At 41.0% G+C, this 18,230-nt stretch overlaps 1 pseudogene; it reads right to left on the reverse strand.

Annotated features, from left to right (window-relative positions):
* Positions 1 to 18,230, reverse strand: part of LOC129358879 (scavenger receptor cysteine-rich type 1 protein M130-like) — a 55,603-nt pseudogene that overhangs the window by 24,541 nt on the left and 12,832 nt on the right.

The following is an 18,230-nucleotide window of genomic DNA, read 5'->3' on the forward strand; positions in this document are numbered from 1 at the left end:
TCATGCTGCCTGTAGATCACGGGTGTCAACATCCAGTCCTCGAGGGCCGGCGTCCTGCAACTTTTAGATATGCCTCTGCTGCACCACACCTGAATAGAATAATTAGGTCATTAGCAAGGCTCTGGAGAACTGATCTACACAAGGAGGAGGTAATTAAGCCATTTCTTTCCTGTGTTTTGTACCTGTGGCACATTGAAAAACTGCAGGACAGCGGCCCTTGAGGACTGGAGTTTGACACCCCTGCTGTAGATCATGAACATTAATATAATCAATCCTCCTCTCTGACCTCATGAATGAGGCAGACAGCTGCTGGTTCACCTGAAGCAGAACTTCTCCTGATGGACTCCATGAGTTTATCTGAGACAGTGAGGTTGAGAGGCTGGCTCATAGACCAGAAGTTATGGGAGAAAACGTAGACGTGGTAAAGGCAGCGGTAGGTTCCTTGGTGGGCGTGGCCAGCAGCAGCGAACAGGAAGAGGGCGGAGTGATTAACAGCTGGCAGGGTCTGGTTCTGAGTGTAGTTAGAGGTGCTGAAGATGAGCTGGAAGGAGCCGCCTGCATACTGAGGCCTGATGGAGCACATGATGCTGAACTCTGAGCCAATGAGGAGCTCAGACCCCTGCTTTCTGCCTGTGGAGACCCCGTCAGTGGAGGAAGGGAGGAAGATGAGCGGCTCAACCAGCAGACCTGGCAACGCAGAGGAAACACAGAGACAACTGGATCTGATCTGAGGTGGAAAACAAGATGGCTGATCATAGACTGGTTACCATGATTACTAGCATGTTTCTACATGATTACTAACAACTTTATGATTCAGTAAAGTCAGTAATATTTAAACCAGTTTTAGTTTCTCTGCAGACATCTGGAACCTGATGGAAGAAACATTTTAAAATATATAAATATGAGTTCAGATTTACCTGAGCAGATGATCTCATTGCTCTGATCATTGGTATCATCATCAGGTAAACAGTTTTTTAATGCAGATCCTGAAAGAAAACAGTAAGACCAGATCCCCCAAACTGGTCTCTTTGAGGCTTCATTTAAATTTCTTTCTGAAACAGCAGAACCACAGTCCAGTCCAGCACAAACTGCAGGACCTGAGTTCATGTCCCAGTTATGTTTCCAAACATTCACTGGTCTCCACTCTTGTTGATGGAACATCTCCAGTCTCCCGGCACATCGACTGGCCTCTCCCACCAACCTGATGTTGTCTTGATCTGAGCAGAGACAGAGAGTTCATTAATAAAGGAAGTGAAGCAGTGAACAGCAGCAGGTCTGCAGATCCTCCTCTACCTGAACAGGTGAGTCCAACAGCTTGACCAGGTGAGCAGCTGTTTCTACCTGAACTCTTCCTGCTGCTGCAGTTCAGCAGAGCAGACTCACTGCCTTCACACAGGAACTCTCTGCTCCCCACTGGAGCCTCTGCTTCTCCATAGAGCGCCCCTGGAGGACTGAAGGAGGCCCACAGCCAATCTCCCTGCAGACCACCTGTGCATCCTGCAGGTCAAAGTCTTTTTCACACACCGAGGACCACGACTGGTTGGTCTTCACCTCCAGTCTGCCTGAGCACCGGTTGGTCCCTGGAACCAGCCTGACTGAATCTGTGGATGCAGAAAGAAAAAGTTTGAAATATTTCAGAACTTTATTTTTCTAGATACTCATGGAAACATCTCTGAGTTTGATGAAAATAAAGGTCAAGAAAACAAAGTGAAGTGAAACCGACTGTACCTGCAAGTTTATCATTCATTATTATTTCTGCTGAATTTATCACATTTTGGGCCTTAACATGATCATAAACTCACTAAATGTCTAACAAACTTTAATCTCTGTGAAAATGTGAATATTTCAGTGGAATTAAAATAAATGTGGCGATATGGCTGAACAGCGCCCCCTAGTTCAGCCAGGCCAACAACCATAATGTGAAAAAGGCTGTATAACAAACTGTCATGCTGAGCCATTAAGGGGCGGGGCTTAGAGCAGCTGCAGCATGCAGACGAAGAAAGAGAAAAAAAAGAGAGTGAAAAAGGAGTATAGTTACCTTCGCATTTGTTTATTTAACCGGTTGTTTTTTATGGTTACCTTCCTTGATGTGTGTGCGTGGAAATACAAGTAAGTGATGTTAGCTGTCAATAATATTTAGCGGAGTATTTCAGATTTAACTTTAATTAATAGCATGCTCTGTTCACGTGCACACTTTAGAGTTATACACGATGGGTTTTGTGGCGTGTCTGTAGAAACGTGTTTAGAATCATTGAGAGTGCAGTTATTCAGTATGTGTGATGTTATTTCAGTCATGTTATACAGACACTGATGCTGTATTGTTTATTTTCTAGAACCACACACAATTACCTAAATAAAGAAATAAACTGCAAGTACGAGTTGAATCACCTGGAGTACGACTCTGCGTTCTTTGGAGTTCTGACCGACTCACCACAGTGTTCTGAATATTCACACCAGCAAGTTCAAGTTCTAATTTTTTCACATAACAAACAAAAGGTTTTCCTGCTATTTCCTCTAAAAACAGGAAGTCCACCATTTTGGATCAAAAGTCATTTCCTGTTAATTTTCAGGTTTTAAACATGTCTGATTTCCTTGAACTCCTGGGATTTTGATGCATCGACTTCAAAGCAGCAGAGATTAAAAGTTATCAAAATGATGAGTTTTTGTTCATCTATTGGAATAAACTGAGAACTTTATCTGGATATTTAAATGATTTTAGTTTCCCTCAAGGCTTCAGGTTCTTAGTTAAAGGTGACGGTTTCTCTGCAGACGTCTGGAACCTGATGGAAGAAACATTTTAAAATATAGAAATATGAGTTCAGATTTACCTGAGCAGATGATCTCATTGCTCTGATCATTGGTATCATCATCAGGTAAACAGTTTTTTAATGCAGATCCTGACTGAAAACATTCAGACCAGATCAACCAAACTGGTCTTCCTGAAGCTTCCATTGTTTTTCTTTCTGAAATAGCAGAACCACAGTCCAGTTCAGAACAAACTGCAGCAACTAAGTTCATGGTCCAGTAAGGATCCCAAACAGCCACTGGTCTCCATTCTTTATGGAACATCTCCAGTTTCCCGGCACATCGACTGGCCTCTCCCTCCAACCTGATGTTGTCTTGATCTGAGCAGAGACAGAGAGTTCATTAATGAAGGAAGTGAAGCAGTGAACAGCAGCAGGTCTGCAGATCCTCCTCTACCTGAACAGGTGAGTCCAACAGCTTGACCAGGTGAGCAGCTGTTTCTACCTGAACTCTTCCTGCTGCTGCAGTTCAGCAGAGCAGACTCACTGCCTTCACACAGGAACTCTCTGCTCCCCACTGGAGCCTCTGCTTCTCCATAGAGCGCCCCCTGGAGGACTGAAGGAGGCCCACAGCCAATCTCCCTGCAGACCACCTGTGCATCCTGCAGGTCAAAGTCTTTTTCACACACTGAGGACCACGACTGGTTGGTCTTCACCTCCAGTCTGCCTGAGCACGGTTGGTCCCTGGAACCAGCCTGACTGAATCTGTGGATGCAGAAAGAAAAAAAAATTAAAATATTTCAGAACTTTATTTTTCTAGATACTCATGGAAACATCTCTGAGTTTGATGAAAATAAAGGTCAAGAAAACAAAGTGAAGTGAAACCGACTGTACCTGCAAGTTTATCATTCATTATTATTTCTGCTGAATTTATCACATTTTGGGCCTTAACATGATCATAAACTCACTAAATGTCTAACAAACTTTAATCTCTGTGAAAATGTGAATATTTCATAGGAATTAAAAATAAATATGGCAATGTGGCTGAACAGCGCCCCCTAGTTCAGCCAGGCCAACAACCATAACACACAAAAGGTTTTCCTGCTATTTCCACTAAAAACAGGAAGTCCACCATTTTGGATCAAATTTATTTCCTGTTGATTTTAAGGGTTTAAACATGTCTGATTTCCTTGAACTCCTGGGATTTTGATGCATCGACTTCAAAGCAGCAGAGATTAAAAGTTATTAAAATGATGAGTTTTTGTTCATCTATTGGAATAAACTGAGAACTTTATCTGGATATTTAAATGATTTTAGTTTCCCTCAAGGCTTCAGGTTCTTAGTTAAAGGTGACGGTTTCTCTGCAGACATCTGGAACCTGATGGAAGAAACATTTTAAAATATATAAATATGAGTTCAGATTTACCTGAGCAGATGATCTCACGGCTCTGATCATTGGTTACATCATCAGGTAAACAGTTTTTTAATGCAAATCCTGACTGAGAACAGTAAGACCCGATCCACCAAACTGGTCTCTCTGAAGCTTCCATTGAATCTCTTGCCGAAACAGCAGAACCACAGTCCAGTTCAGCACAAACTGCAGCAACTGAGTTCATGTCCCAGTAACGATCCCAAACATCCACTGGTCTCCACTCTTGATGATGGAACATCTCCAGTCTCCCAGCACATCGACTGGCCTCTCCCACCAACCTGATGTCTTGATGTGAGCAGAGACAGAGAGTTCATTAATGAAGGAAGTGAAGCAGTGAACAGCAGCAGGTCTGCAGATCCTCCTCTACCTGAACAGGTGAGTCCAACAGCTTGACCAGGTGAGCAGCTGTTTCTACCTGAACTCTTCCTGCTGCTGCAGTTCAGCAGAGCAGACTCACTGCCTTCACACAGGAACTCTCTGCTCCCCCTGGAGCCTCTGCTTCTCCATAGAGCGCCCCCTGGAGGACTGAAGGAGGCCCACAGCCAATCTCCCTGCAGACCACCTGTGCATCCTGCAGGTCAAAGTCTTTTTCACACACTGAGGACCACGACTGGTTGGTCTTCACCTCCAGTCTGCCTGAGCACCGGTTGGTCCCTGGAACCAGCCTGACTGAATCTGTGGATGCAGAAAGAAAAAAGTTTCTTCAACATTTTCACTGAATTTGGTTCCAGTTTGTTCAGCAAAGCTACAATCCAGTTCAGACTCTGTGGAGGAACAAACCAACTAGTGGAGAACGGGCGGAGAGGGGGGCTGGGAAGAGTTTATTATTTTTATATCTCATGTTTAATATTCTTTGCACTTTTAGCATCTGCCTTTACTGCAGGCCTGGAGATGAATGGAAAAAACTGAAGACAAACAGAGAAAATTACACTAGAACAGCACAAAGAACCTATGAATGATCAATTATTAATATTTTATCATTGTTTTCTACAAAGCAAATGACAGATTTAATCACAGAATCATAGAAAACTATCATCTTAACTCTCTGAACTTAATTTGTGGAGGAAGTGCAACATTTGATCAGCTTCTTCTCAGTGACATTGAGGTTTTTATAGCCCTGAATCTGCTCCACTGGTTCCCCTTTAATCTAATCAAACTTCATTCAGTCACTAACCTGGTAAAAACCAGCCGCTCTGTTCCACACTTTGGTTCATCCAGAGAGTCTGGACTGTGTTGAGGTTTTAAATTTCACCCAGTGTCTAATGTTTGTCCATGACATGCAATGCACCAGATCCACACTAAGTTTACTGGAAGTTTTCTGGGCTGCAAACATGTTGCAGATAAAATCAATTACCAAGCACTGATATATGAAATCACTCAATCAGGTTTATTGGCACATTGTGCTCAATACAGAGAGCAGATCAGACGATCTATAGTGAAACATTTCCCATTGAAAACTCCCCAGGCAGAGACAACAGGAGTTTTATACCAAGGCTGGTTCTCATGCAGCTGCAGGAAAACATCTCCCAACCTTGTGCTTGCAAACCAAACAGCTTCATTTGGTGAGAGTTCACTGGCATTTAGGATGAAGACAATACAACCAGCAGATATTACCTTACAATAATTTGTCCACCATAAAACAGAGAAGAGCCCAATGAGGCGACTGTTGATGTTCATTCAATATTTGAAAGTGTGACCAACATGGACTGAACTTCCTCCACTGCCATTGATTAAACTACAGACAGACTGTGTTTCTACAATAACAGCAAATCAAGGTCATCATTCAAACTTCTTCTGTTCACTGATTGGTCCAGTAGAAAATCTACCAGAGGGAATCCAGGTGAAGGGGAAGAAGCCCAGACTGAGCTGGAAGTGAGAATATTTTTAAAGTGGAGTTGGAAGCAGAACAGGAAGACACTGGCCAGGATATGAAATCACCTGAACAGACGATCTCTACATTGCCGCTCTCAACTCTTCGTACTGACACCACAGATCCACAGTGGAGCTGTCTGCAAAATCCAGCTGCTGATGTAAAGGTCCAGTTCTTTTTCCAATGCTTCACTGGTTCCCAATAATTAATTGTGGATCCACATATACAATTGTAACAAAATAGCTTGTTTTTTTTTTTTGTAAACAGAAAATAACATAAATAACAGTCGTTCCAATGGGTCAGTCGATCCTCTCAGTATTTCAAGGATAGTGACCAGTCGGGTCACTATCTCACTGGGTTCTCGGGGCTGGGGCTCGCCATCCAAATTCAGAAGTGGGTCTTGAAGTCTCAGGGCACTTCAGGCCAAAAGTGTACCGTAATTAAAAACACAAAACAAAACCTGATCAAAGCTCTGACGATGTCTGACTCTACCGGGGATTTTTTTTTCCAGTCTCAGCTGTTCTCAAAGAAACATTTGTCCAGATTTTATAATCTCTCTCAGGCTCTAACGAAAACAACGGTCAGCTGTGAGTCTCAACCGCGTCTGACGCCTTCTGAGTAGAATGAAAGAGGCGGGACAATCAACCCCATTGGCTGATGTAATGTCAGACCACGCCAGCCATTGGTTGCCTAATCCATCAGCAAAACAAACATTAAAGGCCTATTTCACAGTTTTTAATGATTTTTTTTAGCAAGTTTGGATATATCTTTCTAAGCAAAATAAAACACAAAATCTATTTATACTTTCCAATCTTGTTAAACAAACAACAACAACAAAAAAAAAAACCCCATCAAATTAACATAATTAACTTCCACTTGTGTTTTTAACACTGGGTTACATCTGGGTGCATTATTATTGAGAGTGTAGCGAATTTTTTCAAGGTGTAAGCAAGAAGCCATGTTATTCAGCCAACATTTAAAGGAGGGAGGTGAGGCAGTGTAAGAATGACACGTTTAGCCACAACCATCCCAAAACCAAGAGCCTCTCGAGTGGACGAGGGCAGAGCAGAACAGTGATCAGACGCCCCGAACAGCGCCAGAAGACAGTCCGAGGGTATCTGTTGTTTCTACGCAGTTTGGTAGAGACAAAATACGTCAGACCAAAAGGTTAAATAATGGCAGCGCCAACATTGATGTCCAAGAGTAGCCTTAGGGTGCCCACACCTGTCACATTTTTTCCTTGTCACACTTGAATGACTTGGAAATATTTTATTCAGTGGCGGAGCCAGAGGGATGGCCGGGGTGGCACTTGCCACCCCCAACAGAGCCCTGGCCACCCCTACTGCCACCCCACTGGAAATGGTAATTTTAAAATATAATACTTATGAGATCGGCCAAGATTTGCCAGGAAAACTGTAATTTCCGACTGTCCCTGAAGGCAGCCCGATGCCCGACGCTGTTCATTGGTTAAACTGACATGTGGTTCCTGCTTGATCCAAAACACATCCGCGGATTTAGAGTTACACCGTCGAGGAGTTTTACAGGAAGGAGTCCCCGCCTCGGCAGGGCATGACGTCCAGAATGTCCAAGCCCAGTAATAGTGCCGAAAAATCGGTAGGCCCAAGCCACCCTCCCCTCTCGGTTTCTGCAAATGCGCTTCAGATACGAGAAGGTTTGTATGCCCAAATGAATGGCATAATAATTAAATCCAATGTATTAAAAAGGAAGAAGGAATAAAAATTGGAATATTTTGGAAAAGATAAATAAATTAAGGGAGTACAACAATTTTGATAATATTAATATGACCAATCATTGAAACTGGGAGCAACCGCCTTTATCTGTTATATTCATTGATTCTGACAGTTAAATAATTGTGGGAGATTTCAACACCATGTTGACGAGCCTGAAGACAGAGGGGATTAAAAGCTGTGATATTGTTGATCATTTTGCTTTAGTTCACATGTTAACCCAGCAACACGTCATCAAGGACACATTATGGACCTGCTCATCAGGCAGGCTGTGAATATTTCCAGCGTCTCTGTAACTGATGTGGCCCCGTCTGATTGTTTCACTGTTACCTTTGAAACCACAGATGTATATTATAGATCTGCAAGACGACTCTGTTGGGGCCGAACGTCAACGGAGTAAAACTCAACGTCACGTTTATGGTGAAATCTCCGACGTCTGCACTAACATTGCAGGGAAACGCTCATAAAGCAGAACATGAACAATGATTGAGCTTCATTTGCTACAGCTGACAGACTCACAAACCACCTGAGCTGCAGCCAAACTGGGCCTGCACATTTCTTTAGAGAAAATCACCACAATTAGAGGATTAATCTGCACATCCTCTCTAAATCCAATATCAATGCTATACTGAACATAACAAATGCAGAAACTTTTCTTCAGGAAGTCCTGCCTGTCATTTCATCTGATCCGATTCAAATAGTAAACTCTTCGCTCTCATCAGGTGTTTCCCCCAGCAGTTTTCAAACCGCTGATATAAAAACCATCTGAACGAATCATTGCTGCAGAATTACAGGCCGATCTCCAACCTTTCATTCATCGGCAAAATGATTGAAAAGCCGTTTCAATAATTGACTCTGCAAAACAACCGAAACACTGAGTTCCTTTAAATCTGGACTAAAAACCCAGCAGGTCAGATTTGCTTTAGAAACATAATCAATGAAACTGATCAACATTTGATGTGTAACGACGACACTTTGACCAAATGTACAGTTTACTGGTTTACTGTAAACTGGTGTCTTTTTTTATTTTTGTGTTTTTATGACGTAAAGCTCTTTGAACCGCCTTGGTGCTGAAATGTGCTTTACAAATAAACTTGATTGATTGGTTGATTGATTCTAATCTGCAGCAGGCCAGATCCACATCCTGCCTGAGACGCTCCCACGTCAGACGGAGCCCAAACGTTTTCACCAGCACAACCAGCGGCACCAGAAGCTGGTCCAGTGACCGTGGTGCTACTGGGCTCGGTTGGCCAGCAAACGGGCCTGACCAGAACCTCAGAGAGAACCTGTGGAGCCAAGAGGAAGATGAGAGGATTCATGCAGAAGGAGCCATTTTATGCGGCTCCACCTGTTTACTGCGCAGATTCAGCGCCGCTGCAGAGTTTCTGCAGCTTCTCCTTATCAATCAATCAATCAGATTAATTTTATAGCTCATTTCAGCAACAAGGCAGTTCAAAGTGCTTTACTTCATCAAAACACTGAAACCAACAACTGTTGATGTTATTGGCTCCTTAGCAGCAAGTAGACAATATAAACATCACTAACTGCAGCAGCAGCTCTACGATCTGAGACCAGAAACAGTTTCCAGGTTTTTGATTGTAAAATTTAACATGTTTACCAGTCGATCATTTTGAACTTGAACTCCAGTGAATATCAGTGTTTTGTGTGAAAGTGGAGTCCTACCTGAGCTGCAGAGACACAGCAGCAGCATCAGAGCTGTTTGGTCCATGTTTCCTCTGAATGTGGAGCGAAGCTTCGTCTCTTGATGTGATCAGGATGAGGCTCCAGACTCTGAAGACTTCCTACTTTAAGCTGTTTTATCTGCTACTTCCTGAACGTCACAGTTCACGTCTTTGGCTTTCAGAGAAAACGCCTCCTTCCTAGGAGCTCATGGTGAAGATGGGTTCATACTGGGCTCATACTGGGCCTACTGGGATTCAGGCTTTCACCAGTCTCTGTTGTTCCTGTGTTTAGTTCAGTGCTTGTTCTGCAAGTGGCCGGAGTGGATCCAGGTGTGTTTCATCCACTGAAGGGGAACCTGATGTTGTTGGCAGCAGCAGCTCAGCTTCCCTGCAGCAAGGAGTCACTGCTGAGCAGAACTGAGCCCAGGTGTTGCTGCTATGAAGAGAAGAAACAGAGAGAAATCTAGACATTAATCTGGGTGTTCAGCCTCTGTGTGCTGCCGTGAGCTTGCTGAGTGATGCTAATCTGGATTGAAGCATCAGCAACATTTTCAGCTTTATTGCAACATAACCAGGTTTTTCAGGGTGAATCTAAACTTTAGATCTAATTACATTTTTTACCTTCATAATTTCACATAAAACATGTTTTTGCATGTTTATCATCTTTTGATAGTATCACAGTTTCCATCTGCTTTGGCCGACTCAATATACTGAATGATGAAATATCCGTCACTAAGCAAAAAGCCACTGACTCTTCAAAATCCCCAAATAAATTAAACTGCAACTTCTGAGATGAATTTTTATTCTTTTCTGTAATAATTAACTCCACTAATCTATTAGTCCAGCTAATTATTAGCTTAACATTAAAGCTAAACAAAAAAGAAAAGATCATCTTTCTTGTTTGAGTTTAAATATTTCTAATCAGTCAACCTGACTTACAGCATTAGGTGGGGGAGGGGCATTGATGCTCTGCAGAAGAAAAGTAACAACCCAAAACAAAATATTTGCTTTTGATGCTGATTTTTAAAACTAACATCATCATTAAACAGAAAATACACCAAAAACTTCATGTTGTTGTTTTAAATTCTCTTTAATCCTATTTAACTTTTCACAAAGCTGCAGATATAAAACACAAACATTCCTCGAAACCAGAGTAAACTTTGTTAGAATAATTATGTTTTGTTCTCATTCTTACATTTGTAGTTTTAATAGATTTAGTATTCACATTCCTGAGAAAAGGAGCTTGTCAGACCTTGAAGCTGCAGCCATTTCTTATCTTGGGATATTCTTTACACGGCCTGTGTGTAGAGCTTCCTTCGTCCTCCCTCCACATTCCTTTCCTGCTATGCTTTGTAATAAAAGACCAGTTCTGATGCAGAGAGTCAGAACTCATGGCACACTCCTTGAGAAAGTGGTCTGCTATGCCTTCTCCTTTTGCAAAAGACCTGCTTGAAAACTCAAACATTGTCTGTGGTTCTCTTTTTATGTAGGCTGAGAAAATACCTATCATCTTGGTTCCGTGACCCAGATCTCGCGTTTTGTTCGCTGACAGATGAAGAACGACGCGCTGAAACCCGTGCCCGGTCGGAGAAAGAGAAAACAAAACCCTGGGAAGTGAATTCCTCACCAGGCCAGCGTCTTTGGTCCGACTTTGTCTGCCAGCAGCGGGACTGCCGAGATCCGACCGGACAGGACGAGCCGACAGAGGCGTGAGGTAATCAGTGTTTTTTTTTTGTTTGTTTTTTTTTGGGTTGGAGGCCCAGCTGAGGTTTTCTGCTAAATTCCCAGGCTGGAGTCCTTGTCAGAACAACTTGACTAAAGTCCCAGAGGGTTTAGAATCCCAGTTGTTTCAACTAAAACCTACAAGAAAGATGTTTTTAGAGCCCCTGTTTTTATGAGGACTTCCCATAAGGAAGAATTCTCGCACTGATAGGAAACTGTTAGTTGCTGTGATTTTTATTGCTGTCATTGCTTCTGGTGTGTGTGTGTGTGTGTGTGTGTGTGTGTGTGTGTGTGTGTGTGTGTGTGTGTGTGTGTGTGTGTGTGTGTGTGTGTGTGTGTGTGAGTGGTGCTCATCTCTCTCTGTGAGTAAAACTTTCTGTCCTCGGAATTAGAATCCTAAGTGAAGAACCGGACTGAGGCGAGTCTCCGTCAGAAGCCTGTTCTTCAGGGGACACGAAGCGCTGACTTCCAGCACCTACTTGACAGAGAGCACAAAATATCAAGTCATTTCTAAAGCTAAATTGCAGAGTACTTAAATGATGGGAAATAAAAATTCTTGTAATTCCTGACTTGTTGAGGATCCCACAGGGATGAAAAGTACATGACACCAACTTGGTGCTGTGATCCTTTGGTTCTATGTTTGGGGGTCAGTGATCAGAGTTTTGGTACCGACCTGGAGATCATCCAGCCTCATATCTCACTTAGGCTTAAAATGAGAGGAGGGCTGCTCGCTGACTTCACACCTCAGCAACAAACTTCAAGTAATTCATTGACCTCTGATAAGATATTTACTCAGACTAAGTTCATTTAAATTTAAATTGACTTACATTCAAATTTAACATGACAAAGGATAAAAGAGACTCTGGGTTTGAACATGTTTCATGTTTAAATGTGTTGAATAAGTAAATGACTTATGACTTTAAATGAAAATGTTGGGTGAAAAGTGGCTAAAACTATACAATCTTAAGAGAGAAAAGAGATATAGACATGAAATATATATATATATATATATTTAGAAATTTAAAAAAATTCTAATAATAATAATTAGAAGAAATTTTAAAAAAATACAGAAAGAAAGACAAACTCTAATTGAATCCTATTTGCTTCTTTCGTTTTCCTCTGTCTGAGCCTCGCGCTGAGTCTGACCTCTGACCTCAACTCAAACCTGTCTTGCCATGGCCGAGATGACATCCCTCCCCTGTCACCAGCTAATGACAGTGATCAAGAAGACAAAGAAGATCAGAAAGACAAAGAAGAGATCTGCTGATCCTCATTTCCTGACACCAGGAACTGTCATTGAGCAACTACTGCATGGAGTCCTGCTGGACATTTGGACTGAAACTACATTCCTGTGTTTGGATGCAACTGAACTCTTACAACCTCCGCTGGTCTTCTCCCTGACATCAGCCTGGAGAAGGAAGGATATTGTGCTTCAGAGACAACAAACTGAAATGTTTGACGCTTGTTTCATTTGTGGACAGCATGGACATTGAGTGAGGGACAGTTAAAAACAACTCAAAGATCCAATACAGAACCAGTTGGACTGACAGGCAACTGCAGAGAGAGAGGAGGAGAGGACTGCGCTGCAGCGACGCCAGCAGCAGCAGGAGGAGGGAGATTTTTATTTTTGTACCACTTGATGTGAGATGTATTTTGTATGTTTTATTGTAAGCTCTACAATTTATTCTTGTCTCTGTAGCACTTTGAGATTTCTTTGAAATATAAGGTGCGTTACAAATAAAATGTATTATTATTAGAAGTGAGCTCTTCCAAGATAAGTGTTATACACATACACATGTTATACACTGCGACTGCAATGAAGACTTGCTTGCTTTATAACCCTGTTCACATCTTATGTTCACATATTATGTTCACATATTATCTAGCCAGAAAAGAAAGTCTTAGCGGCTTTTATGTTCAATGATAGACACATTCTCCAGTTTGTGCCTTTTAACTCTGAGTCTGAACAGCAGGACCACTGCTAAGGATCCTCTTAGGGTCCATGAGCCACAGGTTGGGAAACCGTGAAGGGAAAACTGCAATCGCTAAAAGTTTAGCACAGAACTAACGGAATTTATGCCACTAAATTACACCAAATAAAAATTATTAAAGATTCTAAACTAATAATGATTTGCAAAAGTTTCATTTTCCCTTTTTTAAAGGACTATCCTGGTAATACATGCTAGAGCGGATTTAAAATTAAATATATCTGAATGTTAAAAACAAATAAATAAGAAATAAATGAAATAATATTAATTGCAGTTAAATTGAACAGTTATGAATCAACATTTTATTGAAATGGGGTGAAGTGTTTCAGCAGCAGGATATTCAGTTGTGGCTGGTTTCCAACACATCTGAGATAGCTCTTAAAATGTATACATTACTTAAAAAAGATTCTGACAACTAAAGATACATATTAACACATTAAAAAATGTTCTTATGCTAAATATTTTTATTAGTAAAGCACTTTTGCAAGGGTCAGTACAGCTTAAGTAGCAGAAATAATCAAACAAGTAAAATCAATCATCTAGCCTATCATTTCATAACGCTGATACTAAGGACTACAAAGGGAACCTTTTGAGAGAGACAGACGAAGTTTGGTGTTTCGAACCCCAGAACTGGATCGATGATGAAGAAGGTGTGGCAGCAGGAGAAGGAGGTTGATTGATGAAGGCAGGGATCTCTCTTGGTCTGATGAGCTGCCATCTCTGCATGGATGGTGAGGTCACACAGGACTTGGGTCTTTATCTTTGCCTTGATCCTCATCTTTTCCTTTGGGGTCTTCATCTTTGTCTTTGGCATCGAACCCAGCCGATGAGAGAAGTGCGATTTGAAGCCATATGTTGTGGGGCTGATGGGGTGGTCCCCATGCGCAGGACAGTCTTCGGCTCTGTGGCCCCAGCTCTTCTTCAGCTGCAGAGTTCCAGGTAAAGTGAATAGTGGTAATTTAATTAAAGATAATGTCCAGAAAACAACAGTCAAACACAGTAGTCCGCGGCCAGGCAGCATGGCTGAGCCAGGGCTCACACCGGTAGCAACTGGTATTAAAGGCAGAAACACACGACGACAGAAAACTGACAAGAACTGACAATGACAAAAATATGACGAGGAACAAAGGACAAAGGAGGGACTAAATACACTGAGGGTAATCAAGGGAACAAGACACACCTGGGAGTAATCAAGGGGAAGAAAGGACAATGAGAAGAACTCAGGACACAGAAACTCAGAAATAAACACAGAAGAACATAGAACATGACAGTGATCTTTAATAGCAGTTATATGTTTTACACCATTTCAAGTTCAATGTCAAAATCACATTCATAACCCTTTTAGTTTCTATGATTTAGCATTAATTTATAATTTTATGATAACCACAACTTATTACTCTTTAATTATTATTTGATACCAAAGTTAGTTAATTGTTTTACTTGTAGGTTTTCCCTCAAGTGAGGTTAAGGATTGTTATAAGTAAACCAATACTAATATAAGTACTTTACTTTAAATCTTTTCTAATTACTCAAAATGTTTAGATTTCATCCTTTAAAACTTTCATGCTTTGAAACAAGGACTGGTCTCAGCTATTTTTATACAGCTGCAAGCTGGAAACTTACTTCCTCTTTTTCCAGGAAACCTGCTCTTCCTGTCTCATCTTTCTCTCTGACTATGATTTCTTATGATTAGAAAGAAAAATAAGAATAATTAAAGTTAAGTTTGCAGGAGAAAAAAACAACACACACAACCAGGTTTATTTTATTGCAGTCTGGGTCTACTATTGAATCTAGATGTCACTTGTGTGACTAATTTTAAAGGTAACTTTATTTGTTGTTACTTTTAACTAAACTCTCCAGCATGGGGAAGTGGGATGATCTCGGATTTTCTTGACACCCCCTCCTCGAGGTCAGACCTTTCCCATGCTGGTGTCCAAAACCTTCCTGCATTTCTGCGTCCTCATTCCCTGGAGAGAAGAAGAGGTTCATCTGGGATGCTGGGATGTGAAAATGCAGATTCTTCATCCTCAGTTGTCCCGAAGGTCTCAGTAAAGTCATCAAAACTCCACTTCTCTTGACACCCCCTCCTTGGAGTTTTGATTTCCCCCATGAGGTGATGAATGTGGTCTGACTTTCTAGGTCATTCATCTCAAAGGTGGTGAAGAAATCATCGAACCCCTGTTCTATAGAGTCCTAGGTAAATTCTGACATCTCTATAATCTGAGCAGCAATGGGATTCTGACAGGCCAGGTGGAATCTCTGCTGCACTGTAACTGCAGTATGTCTATTGTTCTGGAGTGGTAGCTGCCTCAGTCTCCACAAGATAAGGAGAGAAGCAGACACATTCTTCCCCCAGTCTCATCCACATGACTACAGCACTAACCTGTGGTGGCAACTGATGTTGTATCAACCTTCCAGACCTCTCAGGTCTTCTGGTTCTGGTTCTGCTTTGCATCCCCAGAACCAGAACCAAGAGAGGAGAAGCAGCTTTCAGCATCTATGGACCAAAAATTTGGAACAAACTTCCAGAAAATTGTAAAACCACTGAAACACTGACAATTTTCAATCTCAACTAAAAACACACCTGTTTAGAGTTTGTTGAAATATAATTTTAAATTAGCACAATAGTACACAGGCTAACCTTTATGTTAAGACAAACTTAGATAAAGATCCCAAATTAAACAACTGCTCACTCTCTGAACTTACATAAATTCTATAGGGAGTATTCTACAGAAAAAGAGAGACCTAGACTCCTTAAATCTCTATAGACAGGAAGTCTGTCTGCCAGGCAATTAACAAATTCCTTAGTGTGGTTCAAAAGTTCACTAGGATCTTAAAACTTTTTATAAATAATTTTATCCATACTAGAATTAAATCTATTTCTTTAAGCATGTTTTGAATTAGTTAGTTTTAGATCCAAACTTATAGTTAGTATTTAGAATTAAATTTTGTTTCAGTGAAACATAAATACGTTCTAGTTCAATCATTGAGGCAGAAAACCAAAACAGACATAGGTCATAAATTTAGATGATGGAGAGTTTGCAGGAGATGCCTGGTATGGCAAAGACCCATTTTGACAATCCATATATCTGCCTTTGGGGCTCTTTAGCAGAGGTAATAAAAGTAACATTAAGACAGGCCCCACGGAGGCAAGTCACACCTCCTAATGCATATATTTAAAATTTAGAGAAAGGGACAGGCTTATAAAAGTTTTTGTTTGCAACAAAGAATTCAAATTGCTTTCTGCCCGAGTTCGCAATTTTCGGAAAATGCATTTTCTGTCTTTAATTTCTTTTAACTCGTGCAATTATTTCTGTTTTGTCATGTCTTGGACTTTTTAATAATCTAGGTGAGATGCTTATTGTAACATTCTTGCATTGATTTTCTGGATAAAACTCTGGATATCTGAAGTCTGATGTCGTATGATTGCTCTTTCTCCTTGTGCATATTGAGGCTCAAGAGTCCGGGATCAAAGGAATGGATTAACGAGCTAAATCAAGTTATTCCTCTTTAATTCTTAACAGTGCCCATATTTTTGCACCTGTCAAATATTGTGTTTATGTGTACTGCACATTTTCTTTAGTGTAATAAACCTTGTTTCAATATTAAAATTTTACTGTGTCCATAAGTTATTGGTTATATCAAACTGAAATAGTTATTGCAAACATCCAAATATTTAGAGATAAAAATAATTTAGATTAATAAGGGTGCCCAAACTTTTTCATATGACTGTAAATGGCAATTATAATAAAAGAAGATCGGTATAAAAGAAGATCGGTATTCTGAAACTTAATCTGAACGCACGTAAAAACAAACTACCCCAGAGGCAACCACCAGTAGCTCTAAAATAGAGGATTTTGGACGCTACAACACCTTCTAATGCATAATATTTAAATACACAGTCTTATAAAAAAAAATTTGTTTGAAACAGAGAATACGAGTTGCTTTCTGCCTGAGTCCGCAATTCCCGGAAAATGCATTTTCTGTTCTTAATTTCTGTTCTTTCTCTCTTTTCAACTCGTTGCAGGTATTTTCTATTTGTCATTTTGTGGACTTTTGATTTCTGGGAGAGATGCTTATTGTAACATTCTGTATGCATTGAATTCTCTGGATAAAGCTCTAGATATCTGAAGTCTGATGTCGTATGATTGCTCTTTTTCCCTGCGCACGCTAAGACTCAAGAATCCGGGAAAGAAAAGAGAGGATTAAATCAATGAGCAAAATCCAGTTCTTCCTCTTATAATCTTGACACTATAGCCCAATGGAAGGCTCTTTTATGTTTCTCCAGGAGCTTTCTTTCCTTAAAGGTACAGAAACGCTAAAACCAGCCAGTAGTTACATTTTAGATCGTTATATTTTGCTCCCCAGCTGGAGTTTATTTTAACTTTTAACATTTCTCTTGGTTCAACCACAGCCTGACCCTGTCCTTGTAAAAATAATACATTTAGCTGATCCCAGTAAAAGTTTGAAACAATTTTTCACCCAGTGATGCAAATTATTGAGGTTCTTATGGATCCTGTCAGTCAGAAGGTCTGGGAACGAGACTTCAGGCTCCCCTCATTCAACCAGGACATGATGAGCAATCCTGGTCCTGGAGGGCCGGTGTCCTGCAACTCTTAGACGTCACCCAACACACTTTGATCCAATGGGCCAATCACCTCCTAAGTGCAGGCAAGTTCTCCAGAATCCTGCTAATGACCTCATTGTTTGACTCAGGTGTTGAAGTAGAGATAACTCTAAAAGTTGCAGGAGACCCTGGAGGCCTGGAGTTGCCCACACCTGACCCAGGAAGTGGACTGAAGTTTAACTACTTAGGCTGGTCGATGCATCTGATCTCCTGTTGCCCTCAACCTCATTGGATCCTGTATGTGGTTGAAATGATCTTTAACACACTGAGGAAAAACGATCAAAAACCAGAGAGAATATATCAATTCTTTGTCAATATTTATTTGAAGGCTTTACAGCATTTGGAGTCTCTGCTCACTGAACACAGTCAGGAGAAAGAGCCTCGAGCAAAACACAGCAAACTGTTTGATAGGAAAGG

Source organism: Poeciliopsis prolifica, unplaced genomic scaffold, assembly GCF_027474105.1.
Source record: "Poeciliopsis prolifica strain line A6 unplaced genomic scaffold, Auburn_PproV2 SCAFFOLD004, whole genome shotgun sequence".
Lineage (NCBI taxonomy): Eukaryota > Metazoa > Chordata > Actinopteri > Cyprinodontiformes > Poeciliidae > Poeciliopsis > Poeciliopsis prolifica.